This window comes from Symphalangus syndactylus, chromosome 3 (assembly GCF_028878055.3).
Source record: "Symphalangus syndactylus isolate Jambi chromosome 3, NHGRI_mSymSyn1-v2.1_pri, whole genome shotgun sequence".
In the NCBI taxonomy this organism is placed as follows: Eukaryota; Metazoa; Chordata; class Mammalia; order Primates; family Hylobatidae; genus Symphalangus; species Symphalangus syndactylus.
This window is the reverse complement of record NC_072425.2, coordinates 147,380,043-147,397,082: the sequence shown is the minus strand read 5'-3', so window position 1 is coordinate 147,397,082 and position 17,040 is coordinate 147,380,043. Positions and strand designations below refer to the sequence as shown.

The window sequence follows — 17,040 nt, the reverse complement described above, 5'->3', positions numbered from 1 at the left end:
GGCACTCAGTAAATGGTACTCTTTATTCTGGACAGGGTTCTGGGAGAAGACATTAACTTACATTACCAACCTACAAACACATTCGACCTTCATTCTTGAAGCTGAGATGAAGGGACAGTACCTCCGTTTTTCTTGCTTGTTCAGCATCTGTTCCCCATTTTTCTGGTAACAGCCCATGGATTTTCCTGGAGAACCACCAGCACCTCTCATTGCAGTTTTCATGGTTTGAGTGGATGGATTTAACCCCTTCCATGTCTAGGGGCAAGAGTGACCTAGGTCTGGCCAATTTTCAGGCTCCACTCCCCGTGGGCGACATGGTTGGCTCAGAACAAGAACCATGACCCAAACTAGTCCAGCGAGACTCAATCTTTCCACTAGAGCTCAGAGCCTGCCACTGACCTGCTGGCCGCAATCTTGCCACAAGACGGGCAAGAAGGAGAATAAAGCTCCCCTGACCAGAAGTTTATGCAGTAGCAGAAGAGCAAACATGTGGCAAGGATGGGATCAAGTCTTGAAGAGATTTTCAAGCCCCGAATCTAGATAGGCTGACGCCGTACTATCCCGGGTCTTTTCAGTTATGTGAGTGAATAAAAATTTTCACCTAAGACAGTTTGATTTAGATTTTTCTGTTACCTGCATTGAATTGTTTAGATTTTTCTGTTACTTGCATTGAATCGGGTCTCGACAATGATTTTTAAGGCATTTCTTCTATTTTATTCTCCAGCTTACTGTGAGGTCATGGGAGCCCTTTGCTTGTATGATATATTTCCTAACTTTACTAGAAGAAGCAATCCCATAACTAGCATTTAGGCTTGATGGGTACTGGAAATCGCTGAAGCATTGTCAGCCCCTGGGAATGAGAAAACCCAAATCCCTTCCATCTAAATGGATTCTTTTTTTTTCTCAGAGTGGGAAGGAGCTGATATTTAGGTAGCACTCTGTTTTTGCTCTCCAAACTCTGAGAAAGGTTACCATGAAAGGGCAACACAACAATTAAAAGCTGTTGGGTATGAGAATGACAAGTTTGGCTGGCATGCAACACAGTGCAGCTGAGATGAGTATTCTCGATTAATGGGCAAACATGACACAATTGTCTCTTTCAAGCCCAGAGTGCTAATATATAATACACAATCAGAGGGCATTGTACATTGGAATATAACTCTTTAGCCAGTGCCAGTTCTTTGCCCCCAAGAAACACAGTAGTATGTTGTCTATAAAAGCCATAATTTGAGTCTTTTCAATTTGCAGCTATAGACCAGGTGAGGGATTTCACTTTGGGAAGAATCCAAATGGAATTGGGAATGGGAATTCATGTTGGAATTCATCATTAAGGCAAAACCAATGGTTAGGAAAATGAGGAATTGGGAGGGGCGGATAGGACGGGAAAGTGGAGGGAGTTTGACCTCCCATGCCTGCCACCAGGAGTCCCAATCAAAGAACTTAGGCGAATCTGGCTGAGGCAGGATCTGGCCTTTCTGAGGGACATCCTAGAATGGACATGTCCCTGTGTGACTGCCCAGTGAATACCAAATGCGTTGGGTCATTTTATTCAAACCTGGAGGACTTGGCTGCCCAAGCACATGCTCTGTGGATGAACTCACTTTTGCTTTAGTCCATATGGCTGCTGAAGTCTGAGCAGCTCAGACAGCAAGGGACAGGAGAGAGGAGAACACAGGGCGGGTGATCAGAGAAATTCAAGGAAAGGATTGAATTACTGTCAGATGAGAGGGTGTGGGAGCTTCTGGGACAGATTGATGGGACAGTCTAACTGGCTGGCAGGGAGCTGTGAACTGTCACAGTCCACTGTGGTGAGCCAGCTGCCTCGTGTATGGCATGCATGCAGAGTGCAGGCTAACTAGGCAAGAGGAAATCTTCACATTTACCAAAAACACCCAGCAGTACACCAGCCCACCCAACCGGAAAACAAAGCATGCCCTTTAGACTCCAATCCCTCCAAACCAAAGAAATACTTACAATATTATCCAGTTTCTTGTTTCACAGGGCATTGCTCTATCAGTCTTTCACAAACACTTACTAAGAGCCCTCTTAACGTCAGGCACTGTGTTGGGTACTGAAGACATGGAGGAAATATGCACAACACTTTCCTCTAAGGAGCTCACCATCTAGTAAGCAATTGAAAAAAAGGAAAAAATACTGTAAGAGCTAGGATGAGAGAGAGTGCAAGAGTGGACAAACCAGACAAAAATTCAGGCAAGTTACTTTCTAGTGGTGGTCAGGGAAAGGCTTTCTGAGAAGATGGTATATGAACGCAGACATGAAAGATGTGAGGGAATGTGCTTTGTCAGTTTCTGGGATTATGCTTGTAGGTTTCATCATTGTTTCTACTGCCCTCAAGGAGACTGCAAAACATTACACATGCATACACAAGTGCACCCACACAGACATATTTACTTTTATTTACGAATATAATACCTCTGCCAAACTATCTAAAAGTTGTGTTCTACTGATGACATTCCTGGTAATGATAATAGATTTGAAGGGAGCAAACCATCTATGATCTCCTGCTCTGACCTCCAGTGATCAAGGACGTGCCGACATCTGCTAAGCCTCTGGCTCAGATTGACGGGTAAATCTCTGGTCATGGGAGCTTTATTCTCATTCCAAATGAAGCTAAATGGTCCATAAAATTAAAGTCCTGACCTTTTCATATCATATTCTACCAACCAGATGGAACAACATGCTCAAAAAAAAAAAGACAATCAAGATGTAAAAATATACACACAAAACATACACAGAAAAGACAAACATTAAATTATTACTAAATCTGAATGGCCATGGGGGATATTGTTACCATGGTGAGGTCATGGATAAGAGACTGGATGGGTTGGGAGGAAACTATTGGGTGGGCATAATGGAATCTGTGGCATTCAAAGGGTGGTTTCTGTGATTAAAGACACAAACTCTTGAGCTGTATGTAGATCACGACTTGCATAATCTGGTGCCTGTCTTCTGGGCACAGTTCCTGGAACAGTGCCTGCCACATGGTAGATGCTCAATAACTGTGTCTTGAGTGACTAGTGAACTGAACAATCAAATGGTCTCTAACGAAGTTTCTTTTATTTCATTTAATTAAATAAAAAGATAACATGTTGACATAGCTCAACATTTAGTCCAAAATGATGTTGCCAAGTCTTGATCTTCTCTCATTCCCTACCCATCCAGTTCCCACATCCTGCACATCAGACTCCCCCCTTAACCATTTTCATTAGTAGTTTCTTATTTATCCTTCCAGATTTTGTTTATGCAAATCAAATACAAATAGATTTTTATTTTATTATGCAAAAGATAACACAACACTTTGATATTAACCTTGCTTTTTCACTTAATAACGTAACTTTGAAATTTTTCCACACTCAACATGGAGAGTGACTTCCATTATTTTATTTATTTATTTATTTATTTATTTATTTAGAGACAGAGTTTCGCTCTTGTTGCCCAGGCTGGAATGCAACGGAGTGATCTCGGCTCACTGCAACCTCCACCTCCCAGGTACAAGCGATTCTCCTGTCTCAGCCTCTGAGTAGCTGGGCTTACAGGCCTGAGCCACCATGCCCGGCTAATTTTGTATTTTTAGTAGAGATGGGGTTTCTCCACGATGGCCAGGCTGGTCTCAAACTCCTAAGTGATCTGCCCACCTCGGCCTCCCAAAGTGCTGGGATTACAGGCATGAGCCGCCGCGCCCGGCCATGTTCCATTATTTTTACAGTTCTCGTTATTTCCATTTGCATGGGCATTCCAAAATTTATTAAACCAGCCAATATGGATGGACATCTGTGTTGTTTCCAATTCTATCAAAAAACAAAGGTCTAGGCCGGGCACAGTGGCTCACGCCTGTAATCCCAGCAATTTGGGAGGCCGAGGTGGGTGGATCATTTGAGGTCAGGAGTTCAAGACCAGCCTGACCAACATGGTGAAACCCCATCTCTACTAAAAATACAAAAATTAGCTGGGCGTGGTGGCAGGCGCCTGTAATCCCAGCTACTAGGGAGGCTGAGGGAGGAAAATTGCTTGAATCTAGGAGGCAGATGTTGCAGTGAAGCCAAGATCATGCCACTGCACTCCAGCCTGGGCGACAGAGTGAGACTACATCTCAAAAAAAAAAAAAAAAAAGATAAGTTCTCAAAAACAGAATTGCTGGGTCAAAGAGTCCATGGACTGGTAATTTTGGTTTATTACTATGATTATTATGAGAGACTGGGTCTCACTCTGTCACCCAGGCTGGAGAGCAGTGTTATGATCATAGCTCATTGTAACCTCAAATTCCTGGGCTCAAGTGATCCTCCTGCCTCAGCCTCCAAAGTAATTGGGACTATGGGCACATGCCACCACCTAGCTAATTTTTTATATTTTTTCTAGAGACACCCAGGGTGGTCTCGAGGTCCTGGCCTCATGCACTCCCCCTGCCTCAGCCTCCCAAAGCCCTGGGATTATAGGCAGGAGCCACTGTGCCTGCAGGTAATTTTACTTACATACGCAAACATATAATCAAATTGCCTCCAAAGGGGTTTTAGTAATCTATACACACAGCAGCAAGGTGAAAGAATCCCTGTTTCCCCACGGCCTCTCCAATAGTTTCATCAAACTTAAATTTTTGCCCATCATAGGTTAAAAATCATATCTCGGTACGGTTCTGCTTTGTGTTTCTCTTGCTGTGAGGCAGAACACCTTTTTATTTCTAGGAATGGACTATTCATACCTTTCTTAAGTTTATATTACGTTAGTAGTCTTTCGATACTTGGCTTATAGGAGCACGTTGTATAGAGATTAGCCTTTTCTTTGTCATGCATGTTGCAAACACTTTTTTCCAGTGGTGTGTTGGTAAATAACAATGGCTCCCTGGGAAAAATGAACTCGGCTTTATAGCACTTGCCAATTTCCACTGTGTAAATAGCCCCATGATGGACAATTTCAAGCTACCGACATTATGTCACTAAATGTGGAGTTCAGAAGAAATGTGCAGCAGCACACAATTATATACACAATACAATACAAATACACATTTGTATTTGTAACACAAACACAACAATAGATGTGGCCAGGTGCAGTGGCTTACACCTGTAATCCCAGCACTTTGGGAGGCCGAGGCAGGTGGATGACATGAGGTCAGGAGTTCAAGACCAGCCTGGCCAACATGGTGAAACCCTGTCTCTACTAAATATACAAAAATTAGCCAGGCGTGGTGGCACATACCTGTAAGCCAGCTACTTGGGAGGCTGAGGCAGGAGAATTGCTTGAACCCAGGAGGCGGAAGACGCAGTGAGCCGAGGTCATGCCACAGCACTCCAGCCTGGGCGACAGAGTGAGACTCCATCTCAAAAAAAAAAAAAAGACCCAAAAAACAATAAACCTCAAGCATTAATGATAGCAAAATGTAGTTAAATAATTAGGAAGTGATGAGCTTTTCAGTATTTATTACTTTTGATTCTAACATACCTTAATTATAAGTTTCTATAATTTAATTTTCAATAATAACTGTGACAACCAGCTTGCAAAATTCCTGAAAACGTAACAATCAGCTCATATGAGTGCAGGCCAGCTCCAACACACCTTTTTCTCCCAGTTTGTTGATTGCCTTGATTGCCTTTTGACTTTCTTTTTTTGTTTGTTTGGTTTTTTTACTTTCTTTCTTATGATGTTTTTCACCATACAAAAGCTTTAATTTTGATGCAGTTGCATTTATCAGTCATATTTGTTATGGGCTCAGAATTTTGATTGTGTGTTTTTGTTTTTGTTTTTCAGGCAGGTTCTCATTCTCTTGCCCAGGTTGGAGCTCTGTGGCTCAATCACGGCACATTGCACCCTTGACCTCCTGGGTTCAAGCCGTCCTCCCACCTCCGCCTCCTGAGTAGCTGGGACCACAGGCACTCACTACCATGCCCAGCTAATTTTTAAATTTTTTTGTAGAGATGGAGTCCCACTATGTTCTCCAGGCATGGGCAATCCAAAAACAAATAAACAGAAACAAAAAATAAAATGAGACAGGCACAGGGAAGCTCTTTATAAACTACAAGAATAATTCTAATGTATCTCTCCAATAATGATAAATACTTTGGCCATTAATTTTTTTTTAAGCTGTGTCATTTAAAGATGGGTTTACAAATCAGTGGGAAAAGATGGACTGTTCAACACATGTTGTAAGGAAACTGGATAGGCCTCTGGGAAAACATGAAAGTAGGAGCCCCACCTCCCACCATACACAAGGACATGATCCAAATGGAAAAAGATCTAAATGTAAAAATGAAACCATAAAAGTAAAAGAAGAAACATGGGAGGAGTCTTATAATCTTGGAATGGGGAGGGTCTTCCTAATCATTATTCAAAATTCTGAAAGGCTAGGTGTGGTGGCTCATGCCTGTAATCCCAACATTTTGGGAGGCCGAGGTGGGAGGATCACTTGAGGCTGGGAGTTCGAGACCAGCCTGGGCAATATAGCAAGACCACATCTCTGTTAAAGAAAAAGGGTTCTAGCTGTCTCCAGTAGATAGTGTTGTTCCCACACTAGAGATGAAGGGACAGAGGCCAGGAGAGGTTACATCGATCTCGGTGATATGTATTTCCCACTCTTAGCTCTTATTGCTCTTATTTTCTGGTACCCATTCTTCTAGCATTGGCACCTCCCCACTTGGTATACTGTTTCCCAAAGAAGATTTTCTAATAATGAGTAGGAAGAAAGACCATATAAACGTATGGAGCCTGCTTATTATCCTCTAAATAGCCAAGATCCTAAATTAGACCCGTTCTATTCCTGCTCATCAGCCTTTCTTTTTCTGTAGCAAGGTGAAAATCCCCCTGGCCTAACTTCTCAATATGGCAAGGTCTTGGTTTTATCCCTGGTGTCTTTGGCTGGAATGTCACAGCTCAGATGAGCCCCAGATCTTCTTTTCATATTGGGAGGAAAATGTTGGTTTTCTAAAGCTCTTTTTTGATTTAGAATGTCCTCATCTTGACCTTTTGGATTAGACTGTACCTGGAAAACAGAAAAATATTCTGCGTTGGGACCAGGTCCTCTAAAAAGTCTCTTTCCTATGAAACAGCTAACATGTGGAGTTTCATAATCAGAACTTTTTGTTCTTTTTTCTTGAAATGTAAGCTTCTGTTAAAATGCAAGTAGCCCCTGGGAAGGTTTACACTCAAGTTTTGTTGATCGTGCCCACCTTAGTGAATTCATTTAGCAGATTATTTATTTGGAGCATATTTCCTCAGAGGAAGTAGGAGGCAAAGGAGGATAAGTAGTAGAAGAAGAAAACTAAGAGGAGAAGCAGGGGACACTACTGATGGGGAAAAGGGTGCAGTGATGGAGAAATGGAGACAATTGCCAGAGGCTTACCTCCCCCAGTCACTTCTGAGATATGACTGGGAAGCACAGGCAGGGTGAAACAAGCTGACATGAAAGGTGCCATAAGGAATGAAGTAAATTAGACAGGTTCTCTGAACCCTGAGGGGAGGCGAGGCTCTAGTTTAATACCAGAACCAGTCATCTCATTCTTTTCACATATTCTTCTACTTGGTCACTTTTGGCATTGCTCGGATCCTTCATAAGCTAGAATTAATCTGCAACTAGAAATCAGACCCAACCATTCATAGCATGTAATTGCAGCTGTCCCCTACTGTCAGCAAGCACAAGCTCCCCGAGCAATTTACTACCTGGACAAAACTGCGTTTTATAAGCTTCTCTGTTCTCAACTGTCATTCAATATCCTCCTAGATTCCTCGTCTATAAAATCCTAATTCTCCAACCAAGTTCCTATTCCAAGTTTCTCTACAGTAGCAAAGAGTGTCTCTGTTCCTACCGTTATACTGTGATTGCACACACCTTCATTTAGGTTACATGCCAAGTCCTCTGCTGCCCTTTGGTGAAAGTCCAAGTGAAGGCAAAACTTTGTTGAAGAGAATATCAGCAAAATGGCAGGCTAGGAAGGGTGAAGCTTTTATTTCCCCACAGAAACATATGAGGGGAAAAGAAGCAGAAACTGTTTGAACCAACTTTATCGGAACTCTGGAAAACAAAGTTGACAGCCACCAAGCAAATGTCCAATCAAGAAAAAGCCGGCCGGGCGCAGTGGCTCACGCCTGTGATCCCAGCATTTTGGGAGGCCGAGGCGGGCGGATCACGAGGTCAGGAGATCGAGACCATCCTGGCTAACATGGTGAAACCCTATCTCTACTAAAAATACAAAAAAATAGCCAGGCGTGGTGGCAGGCGCCTGCAGTCCCAGCTACTCGGGAGGCTGAGGCAGGAGAAAGGCATGAACCCGGGAGGCAGAGCTTGCAGTGAGAGGAGATCATGCCACTGCACTCCAGCCTGGGCAACAGCGCAAGACTCCGTCTCAAAAAAAAAAAAAAAAAAAAAAAAAGAAATAAAAAGAAAAAGCCATCTTCAAAATGGTAGGAAAGTTTTCTGACATTATTTATTACTCAGTCTTACCCCACCCTTCTCCGTTATGTGGTTTTGGTTTTGAAATGGCAACAGCCTAGTTCCCAGTACCCTTTCTTGAACCAGAAGGAGCATAGCAGACCTTGTTCACAAATTATTATGTATCTCTATTCTGGCAGATACTTGAAAAACTGAAACAAAGAGATCTGTTTTGCCTAACTCAGAACTCAGGTGAAAAAAGTGGTAGGCACTACTCATAAAACCTGCAAGGCAACTGCAGATCCACAGACTCCTGGGACAAAAAAATTACAGGTGAAGATATATAACAGACCATCTAAACCCCAGAGAAGACGCTGCAGCACGACTAAGTAATTCAGACGTTCAAAAGCAGCCATATATATGAGAGAATTTAGGAAGCCATGTGCATGTCCATGCAAGATGCATGCTCAGAAAAGACCTGAGAAGACCTTAAGCTTCTACCTCGAGCTGATCCCTAGGCACAAAACAAGCTTAGCTAAGTGTTAAAAGAATGCGCTAGGACTGGCCGGGCGCAGTGGCTCACGCCTGTAATCCCAGCACTTTGGGAGGACGAGGCGGGCGGATCACAAAGTCAAGAGATCGAGAACATCCTGGCTAACACGGTGAAACCCTGTCTCTACTAAAAATACAAAAAATTAGTCGGGTGTGGTAGCACGTGCCTGTAGTCCCAGCTACTCGGGAGGCTGAGGCAGGGGAATTGCTTGAACCTGGGAGGCAGAGGTTGCAGTGAGCCAAGGTTGCACCACTGCACTCCAGCCTGGGCAACAGAGCAAGACTTTGTCTCAAAAAAAAAAGAATGCCCTAGGACAAGGCCAATCTACAAACACTGACAAAACCGCTGGTATTTAAACAGCACTGTTGTTTAATCTTTGTTAAAGCATTAACTAAACATGAGCTAGTGGAACAGAGATTTCAGTGATCCAACACAATAGTCTCTGCAAAAATAGTTAAAAAAAACTCTCAAAACTAACAGACTATTACAGCCTTCAACAACCAAAAAACAAAAACAAAAAGAAAACAGCAAACCCTGGACAAAGGCAAGAATGTCCTTTCCAGAGTTACCATATTATAATGATTGGGCATTTGCCCAATTTGAAAAATCACAAAGTATACAAAGAAACAGGAAAATACGACTCATTCAAAACAACAAAATTAATTGACAGGAGCCATTCCTGAGGAAGCCCAGACTTCAGACTTACACAAAACTCTATACAATTTAAAAAAAAACGAAAACCTAAAGGAAAAAGAAGTAAAGGAAATCAGGAAAAGAATGCTTTGGTTTGAATATCTGTGTCTACCCAAAATTCGTATGTTGAAATCCTAACCTCCAAGATCTTAGGAAGGGAGGCCTTTGGGAGGTAATTCGGTAATTATGACAAATTTCCTTATAAAAGTGGCCTCTTGGCCAGGCGCAATGGCTCACACCTGTAACCCCAGCACTTTAGGAGGCTGAGGCGGGAGGATCACCTGAGGTCAGGAGTTCGAGACTAGCCTAACCAACATGGAGAAACCCCGTCTCTACTAAAAATACAAAATTAGCCAGGCATGGTGGCGCATGACTGTAATCCTAGCTACTCAGGAGGCTGAGGCAGGAGAATTATTTGAACCTGGGAGGCGGAGGTTGTAGTGAGCCAAGATTGCACCATTGCACTCCAGCCTGGGTAACAAGAGCAAAACTCCATCTCAAAAAAATAAAAATAAAAAAATAAAGGCCTCTTAGCCATGCTGTCCTATGAAAACACAGTAAAAAGATGGTTGTCAATGAACCAGGAAATAGGTCCTCACCAGGCAGCAAATCTCCTGCCTCCTTGATCTTGAACTTCCCAGTCTCCAGAACTGTGAAAAATAAATTTCTGTTATTGTTGTTTATAAGCTACGCAGTTCATGGTATTTTGTTAAACTAGCCCAAACAGACTAAGATAAATGACATACGAACAAAATGAGAATATCAACAAAGATATAGAAATTATAAAAAGAAACCAAACAGAAATTCTGGCCAGGCACAGTGACTCATGGCTGTAGTCCCAGCAATTTGGGAGGCCAAGGCGGGCAGAGGTCAGGAGTTCAAGACCAGCCTGGCCAACATGGTGAAACCCCATCTCTATTAAAAATAAAAAAATTAGCTGGGCATGGTGGCACACACCTATAGTTCCAGCTACTTGGGAGGCTGAAGCAGGAGAATTGCTTGAACCCAGGAGGCAGAGGTTGCAGTGAGCCAAAATTGCGCCACTGCACTCCAGCCTGGGTAACAGAGCAAGACTCCGTCTCAAAAAAAAGAAATTCTATAGTTGAAAACTATAATAATTGAAATAAATATTCACCAGAGATTCAACAGCTAATTTGAACAAGTAGAGGAAAGAATTAGCAAACTTGAGACAAGGACAATTAGAATTATAAAGCCTGAAGAACAGAAAGAAAAAAGAATGAAGGAAAATGAATAGAGTCTGAGGGAACTATGGGTTACCATGAAGCAGCCTAATATACATATTATGGAGATCTCAGAAAGAGAAGAGAGAGAAAAAGGGGAAGAAAGGTATTGAAGAAATCTTGGCCAAAACACTCCAAATTTCATAAAAGACACACATCAACAACTCCAAGAAGCCAAATAAACTTCAAGTATGATAAGCTCAAAAAGATCCACACCAAGACACATTATAATCAATCCATCAAAAGACAGAGTCTTGAAAACAGCAAGAGAGATGCAACTCAGTAAGGAATCTTCAATGAAAATACCGCAATTGTAAGATTTTTACTAGCACAAAAAGAAAAAAAAAGAATATCACTGAATTTTTCATCAGAAACACTGGAGATAGGAAGGATGTGGGATGACATTTAAAATGGTGAAAGACAAAGAACTGTCAACCAAGAATTATATAACTGGCAAAACTTTCCTTCAAAATGAGGAAGAAGTTAAGACATTTCCAGATAAACAAAAGCCGATGGAATTTACTACCATTTAGACCTGCCCCCACAAGAAATGAAAAGGGAAGTCCTTTTGGGTCAAAATCAGTTGGCTTCACTGGTGAATATTACCAAATACTTAAGAAGCACTAACAGCAATCATTCTCAAACTCTTCAAAAGAATTGAAGAGAAGAAACTACTTACTAATCTCATTCTATGTGGCCAGCATTACCCTCATGTCAAAGCCGTACAAAGACACTACACAAAAAGAAAACTACAAATCAATGTCCCCTATGAATATTGATGCAAAAAGCCTCAACAAATTACTATCAAAAAAATTCAGCAGCATATTAATAAGGAACTATACACCATTACCAAGTAGGTTTTGTTCCTAGAATGCAAGAACAGTTCAACACACAAAAAATCGATCAGTATAATATACCATATCAACAGGATGAAGGAGAAGAAAACCACATGATCATCTCAATTGATGCAGAATAAGCATTTGACAAAATTAACCACCCTTTGATGATTAAAAAAATAAATAAACTAGGAATAAAAGGAAATCTTTTCAATTCGATAAAAGCTATATGTTAAAAACCAATGGCTAACATCATACTTGATACTAAAAGACTAAAATCTTTCCCTCCAAGATTAGGAATAAGACAAGGATGCCTGGTTTTGCCACTACTATTCAAAACAGAATTGGAAATTCTAGCCAGAGCAACTAGGCATGACGAAGAAATAAAAGGCAACCAAACTGGATCGACTGAAATAAAATTATTTGTGTTTACAGATGACATAATCTTATATGTAGGAAAAAGTAAAGATTCTACCAAAAACCAGTTAGGCCTAATAAACAAATTCATAAAACTTGTAGGATACAAAATCAACACTCAAAAATCAGTTGTATTTCTACACATTAGCAATGAGCAATCTGAAAAAGAAATTAAGAAAGCAATTGCATTTATGATAACATCAAAAAGAATAAAATGCCTAGAATAAAATTAATCAAGGAGGTGAAAGATTTGTATACTGAAAAACTACAAAAGTTGCTGAAAGAAACAAAAGGTAAATGGAAAAACATCCCATGTTCATAAATTGGAAGCCTTAATTAAGATGTCAATATTACCCAAAGCAATTCAATGCTATCTTTATTAAAATACCAATGATGTTTTTTGCAGAAATAAAAACAATCCATCCTAAAAATTAATATGGGGTCTCGAGGGACCCCAAATAGCCAAAACAATGTTGAAAAATAACAAATTTTTCAACTCACATTTTCTGATGGTGCCACACTATCACAGTGTGATACTGCCATAAAGACAGATCTATAGACCAAAGGAATAGAACAGAGACCCCAGAAATAACCCCCCGAACATATGATCAAACGATTTTCAACGAGGTTGCCAAGGCCATTCAATGGAGAAAGTAGTCTTTTCAAGAAATGGTATTGAGAAAACTGGATATTCACATGCAAAAGAATGAAGTTACACCCTTATCTTACACGATACGAAAAATTGACTCAAAATGGATCAAAAGTCTAAACATTAGAGATAAAACTATAAAACTCTTAAAAGAAGACATAGTGGGTCAGGTGTGGTGGCTCATGCCTATAATCCCAGCACTTTGGGAAGCGAACAGTGGCAGATCACCTGAGGTCAGGAGTTTGAGACCAGCCAGGCCAACATGGTGAAACCCCATCTCTACTAAAAATACAAAAATTAGCTGGCGTGGTAGCGTATGCCTGTAGTCTTAGCTACTTGGAAGGCTGAGGCAGGAGAATTGCTTGAACCCAGGAGATGGATGTTGCCATGAGCCAAGACTGCACCACTGCACTCAAGCCTAGGTAACAGAGTGAGACTCCGTCTCAAAGAAAAAAGAAAAGAAAACATAGTGGAAAGCTGCATGACATTGGATTTGTCAATGAATTCTTGGATATGACACGAAAAGTACAGGCAAAAAAAGAAAAAAATAGGTAAATCGGACTACATCAAAATTTAAAAATTTTGTGTATCAAAGAAAACTATGAAGGGCTGGGTGAGATGGCTTACACCTGTAATCCCAGCACTTTGAGAGGATGAGGTGGGTGGATCACCTGAGCTCAGGAGTTCGAGACCAGCCTGGCCAACATGGTAAAATCCCTATCCATACTAAAAATACAAAAATTAGCCAAGTGTGGTGGCATGCACCTGTAGTCCCAGCTACCAGGAGGCTGAGGCACCAGAATTGCTTGAACCTGGGAGGTGGAGGTTGCAGTGAGCCTAGATTGCACCACTATACTCCAGCCTGAGCAACAGAATGAGATTCCATTAAAAAAAAAAGAAAGAAAGAAGGAAAGAAGGAAAGAAAGAAAGAAAGAAAGAAAGAAAGAAAGAAAGAAAGAAAAGAAAGAAAGAAAGAAAGAAAGAAAGAAAGAAAGAAAGAAAGAAAGAAAGAAAGAAAGCTGTGAAAAAAGTAAAAATGCAACCCATAGAAAAGGAGAAAATATTTGTAAGTCATGTATCTTAGAAGGGATTAATATCCAGAATACATCTGATTTGTAAAACTCCTACGATTCAACAACAACAACAAAAATTTGCTTTAAGTAGGCAAAAGACTCAAATAGACGTCACTCCAAAGAAGATACACAATTGGTCAAGAAACACATGAAAAGATGCTCAACATCACTAGCCATTAGGGAAATGCAAATTGAAACCACAAGGAGATACTACTTCACATTTAAAGAATAGCTATTATTGGCCGGCTGCGGTGGTTCAGGCCTGCAATCCCAGAACTTTGGGAGGCTGAGACGGGCAGATCACAAGGTCAGGAGATCAAGACCATCCTGGCTAACACGGTGAAACTCCATCTCTACTAAAAATACAAAAAATTAGCCGGGCCTGGTGGTGGGCGCCTGTAGTCCCAGCTACTCGGGAGACTGAGGCAGGAGAATGGCATGAACCTGGGAGGTGGAGCGTGCAGTGAGCCGAGATTGCGCCACTGCACTCCAGCCTGGGCAACAGAGCAAGACTCCGTCTCAAAAAAAAAAAAAATAGCTATTATTTAAAGCAAAAGGAAAATAACGAGTGTTGGCAAGAAGGTGGAGAAATTGGAACCTTTGTGCATTGACTGGTAGAAATGTAAAATGGTACAGCCACTATGGAAAACTGTATGGTGGTTCCTCAAAAAGGGAAACTTAGAGTTATCACATGACCCAGCAATTTCATTTCTGGGTATATACACAAAAGAACTAAATGCAGAAACTCAAACAGATAACTTGTACATCAGTGTTCATAGCAGCATTCTTTGCAATAGCCAAGAGGTAGAAAAAAACCTGTGTCCATCAACAAATGAATAGATAAATAAAATGTAATATATACATACAATGGAATATTACTTATCCTTAAACAGGAATGAAATTCTGGTACATGCTACAACCTGGATGAACCATGAAAATATTATGCTAAGTAAAATAAACCAGACCCAAGCAATTCTCCTATAAAAAGACCACATAACCAGATCCAATCCAAACACTGTATGATTACACTTGTATATTACTAAAAATAGGCAAATTCATAGAAACAGAAAATAGAATAGCGATTACTAGGAGCTTAAGCGAGGGTGGACTGGAGAGTCATTGTTTAACGGGTATGAGTATCTGTTTGGGATTGTGAAGTTCTGGAAAGGATTAGTGGTAATGGTTGGACAACAATTTGAATGTATTTGGTGCCACTGAACTTACACTTAAAAATGGTTAATGAGGTAAATTTTATGTCATGCATATTTTTCAAAAAAAAGTTTAAATTATGCTGAAGACAAATGTGTTCTTTCCTTTTTCTTTTTTTGTGGGAAGGGGATTCAGAGTGTTAAATATATTTGTAAGAGATGGGGTCTCACTCTGTTGCCCAGACTGGCCTCTAACTCCTAGGCTCAAGGGATCCTCCCACTTCAGCCTACAAAGTAGCTGAGACTAGAGGCATGTACCACCTTGTCTGGCTTAAAACGGGTTTTCATAACCCTCTCAGACTATCCACCAAGTGTCATTTAACTTTTTTTTCTTAACCAAAATTTATTGAACACTAACCAAATGTCAGCTCTCTGGTAGGTCCCCAGCTTTCAAAGATACATAAAGGATTCTTCATAAAGGACTTTATAATCTACTTAGAAAGGCATGGAAGTAAATTAGCAGACAATACCATGTGGATGAGTACCATGACACTGGTAAGGATAGGGATCTTGGGAAGTACATTGATGGGAACATTTAGCTTACATGAGAAATGTCTAGGAATGCTTTTGAAAGAATGTAAGTGACTGAGCTGTCTCAAAGAACATGTATTAGTTGGCCAGGTGAAATGGGGAAACGGCTTCTCAGACAAGAGGAGTAACATGTAAAAAGATAAAGAGAACATGAGACTGAAAAAAACATGGAAACTTATGAAGTCAGTAGAAATGGGGTGGGAAGAAGATGAATATTGGAGAGCTGGATGAGGCTCAGAAAGTTAATACCTTATATGATATGGGAGTGTACACTTTATCCTACAGGCAATGAGTAGCCATTCTATAAGGGTTCAGAGGCTGGGCGCGGTGGCTCACACCTGTAATCCCAGCACTTTGGGAGGCCGAGGCGGGCGGATCACAAGGTCAGGAGATTGAGACCATCCTGGAGAACACGGTGAAACCCCGTCTCTACTAAAAATACAAAAAAAAATTAGCCGGGCGTGGTGGCGGGCGCCTGTAGTCCCAGCTACTCGGGAGGCTGAGGCAGAAGAATGGCGTGAACCTGGGAGGCGGAGCTTGCAGTGAGCAGAGATTGCGCCACTGCACTCCAGCCTGGGTGACAGAGGGAGACTCCATCTCAAAAAAAAAAAAAAAAAAAAAAAAAAAAAAAACAGTTCAGAAACAGGAGTCAGCTGTATCTTTAAAACAGACTTCCTGGCTACACTGTGGAAAAGGGACAGAAGAGAGGTTCAACTCCTCATTTAAAGTGAGGACTGATGAAGGACCTGAAGCAAGATTGTGGCAACAGTCACAGAGGCCAGTGAACAAGAGTCAAGAAAAGTTCATGATAAAGACTCAGAAGGCCAGGCATGGCGGCACATGCCTGTAATTCCAGCTACTCAGGAGGCTGAGGCAGGAGGATCACTTGAGCCTAGAAGTTCGAGGCTGCAGTGAGCTGTGATCACACCACTGCACTTCAGCCTGGACAACAGAGTGAGACCCAGTCGGTACAATAACAACAACAAAAGTTTAATTAGCCAGGCATGGTGGTCTGTGGATTTTTTGTTTTTTGTTTTTTGTGTTTTTTTGAGATGGAGTCTCGCTCTGTCACCAGGCTGGAGTGCAGTGGCACGATCTCGGCTCACTGCAACCTCTGCCTCTCAGGTTCAAGCAATTCTCCTGCCTCAGCTTCCCGAGTAGCTGGGAATACAGGTGCGTGCCACCATGCCCAAATAATTTTTGTATTTTTAGTAGAGACGGGGTTTCACCGTGTTGGCCAGGATGGTGTGGTCTTAACTACTCAGAAGGCTGAGGTGGGAGGATCGCTTGAGCAAGAGGTCCAGGCTGCAGTGAGCTATGATCATACTACTGCACTCCAGCCTGGACAACGGAGTTGGTCCCTGTCTCTAAAGAAAAAAGAAAATGACTCCAAAGGCCAGTGGCCAGCTGGATGTGGGTGACAGGAAGACTCTCAGTCAGGTTTCTAGCTTGGGAAACTTGGCGA

At 41.5% G+C, this 17,040-nt stretch overlaps 1 protein-coding gene across 1 annotated transcript in view; it reads right to left on the bottom strand.

The window, feature by feature from the left end:
* LOC129478600 (uncharacterized) overlaps positions 1–17,040 on the bottom strand; it is an 88,552-nt gene that overhangs the window by 31,768 nt on the left and 39,744 nt on the right. The window contains exon 4 of the mRNA XM_063636656.1: positions 1,975–2,123. The gene's annotated coding sequence lies outside the window, so the exon portion shown is untranslated. The remainder of the gene's footprint in view (positions 1–1,974; positions 2,124–17,040) is intronic.